The following is a 2,718-nucleotide window of genomic DNA, read 5'->3' as shown; positions in this document are numbered from 1 at the left end:
AAAACCTACGCCAGGGGTGCTCAAACCGATTTTGGACTATTCAATGTTATCTTCATTTGATCATTAATGGGGGGAAAAAGGCTTTTACATCCCTGAAACGTTTGGAGCCGTACAACAAACTGGTTATGTCCTGCTGGGTAATAATAGCACAACAATTAATAGTGAATGAGGGGTAATCAGCTTAGGAATAGCAATAGGTTAGTAATGCTAATTCATACTACTATAGTTTTCTTTATCCACTTTCCAATTTTCCAAAAAGTTGGGCTACATCTTGCATGAAAGGTGCTATCTAATAAAGTTGATTATAAGTAGGATCTACAATTACTGTACGGTGTGAATTGCTTTACAATCACCTTTTAGCTTTACCTTTCTATTTAGAGTAAAAGTCGTGTTCTCGTCTCTCCAGTGTTACATCAGACAACTCTCCAGTGATGATCTCTGCCCTTCAAAATAAAGCAGACATCAGGTGAAAGAGTAGTGACTACGTAATCCCTCAGCCAATCAGCGTCTCTGTTTTGCGGCTTCCCATTCGTCGATAAACATTGCGACCCGCAGAGGAGCTTCCAGAGAGGCAAGGCACGTCAACGTGACTAAAGGCCGAGTCTCGTCCACAGTCGGCAACATCGGGATTATTCACCAATATAAAAGAAGCACGGTGGAATAATTACCCCTGTTCTCAAGAAAAAGGAAAACGAAGCGCCCTGACATCGACCTCTAACACGGAAACCCGTTAGCTTTAGCAGCTAGGCTAGCTCAGTTAGCCGTACATACCCTCGTTTTTTTCCCCCACGCAGCTGACCTCACCACAACACAGGCGGATAGAGTATCAATTGCCTGCTAGTTTGGGGTCTATCCCCTAATAACAGTATTGAAGCGTCAATACATGAGTGTTAATAACAGTGTGTTTAGTGTACAACACCACATGTCATTTCACTGTCAATTCACGGTTTCAAAACGTATGGTTTTCCACATGCTTAAACTAACCGGAAATGAAGAATTTTCAGAATAAAACTTTGAAGTTAAAAGTGTGTGTGAACTTCCGGTTTTTCAGAATAAAACTATTTTAAATATAACTATTAAAATATTTAATCTAAATTACCCCATATAAACATTGTTTTTAATTTCTTACAATCTCTTGGTACTTAATTACATGTGCATTCAATCGTTCTGAGTCCATGAAAGTTCTACATTATTTCTTATACTAACCGAGACATGGCTATAGTAAAATGGCTAAAGCTACTAAAAAAAGATTTGGGACGCGTATTTAAAAAGTTTAAAGTGATAGTGCACATAAATTAATGGGCAATCAATGTTTCTACGATTAAAAGGCCACAGATGACATGAACAATCACAAACTTATGTCGTGACTAATTAGGGTGGAAGTACTGTAGGCTGCCTAAAGATACATACAATATGTGCAATAATTTAGGGGTCTTATAATCATCCACCTATATGTCATGTTGTCCAGTGGACGAAAACACCTGGCTTCCTGCTACCTGCCACTCCTCCAGCTGTCAGTGCTCATTCCAGATGTTGTGGATTTTCGTCCTCCATTTGCTCGCGGGCACAAACCCATGCTCTGTTCACGTGTGTGAGGTAGACCTGAAATGTCACACACACACACATATAGAGGGGACAGTGCCCTGGAGCAGTGCATTGAAGTACAACTGGTTTTTTCCTAACAGCAAAGATGTTTCCTCATCAAAACACAGACTTGAAAATGGACAATGAGCCCTCAGTCCTTGTCAACACTAACTTTGATCTTTTTGTTCAAATGAATTATCAATATTTGAGTTGTACTGATCAATAAATATGCTGGTATATATGTTGATACATGCATTGTTCTACATGTTTAGTAATAGACAATATGTGTGTGTGCCTGCCCATGGACGGACTGAAAATGTTCTTTTTGCAAATGAATATCGTTTGTTTCGTTTGTTTAGTAGAGATTAATACACATTAATACACGAGACCATCACCCATGAACCCTGAGTATGCAAGGAAGTTTTCTTTATCAGCAGAGTTCAGTAGTCTCAGGTGGTCAAACCAGTGGTTGATCATTAATGCCGTGTTGACCTACGTGTACCACATGTCACAGATAAAGCCTCCTGAAGGAATAATAGTGTCAGGTTTCGTTTGCCTGCCAGCTTTTGCATTGCAGGTTACATACATGTCCAGTCATGCGATCAAATATACACAACTAATCATTTGTGTCCTTTTAGATCTTGGAAAAATGTGTCTGCCCCACATAATATATTCACTAAATCCTCTAAGAAGCGATGAGGAAAAATAGTTATTTGCATTCTTTTGACGCATCTACACTATATATTCATGCACACACTCCTAACCTAATGACCAGTGTGTCTTGGACACCGGAGATAAACATGTCTCGTAATATGGTGACTGTGACACATATAATTTGCCAGGGATTACTTAACACAGAGGGATTCCCCAAATCAATGTCCTTTATAAGGGAGCACCCTAATATGGTCGCCACACAGGAGCTACACATTCTCCGTCTCTCCCTAATATAGAGGGGACAGGGAACTCCGTGTTTCTCTCGGAGACTTGTCCGCTTATCACTGACTGCTCACTGTTCTTTTAAAGCTGACACAATGTGTATTTTTATCCCTGGAGCTTAAACAAATACATGACAATGACATGCAGCAAAAAACACACCCAGAAACTGTGGCAATAATGGTGAATGCTAACTCTGTA

This window comes from Pseudochaenichthys georgianus, chromosome 13, assembly GCF_902827115.2.
Source record: "Pseudochaenichthys georgianus chromosome 13, fPseGeo1.2, whole genome shotgun sequence".
Lineage (NCBI taxonomy): Eukaryota > Metazoa > Chordata > Actinopteri > Perciformes > Channichthyidae > Pseudochaenichthys > Pseudochaenichthys georgianus.
The sequence above is the reverse complement of the archived record's forward strand: the minus strand, read 5'-3'. Positions refer to the sequence as shown.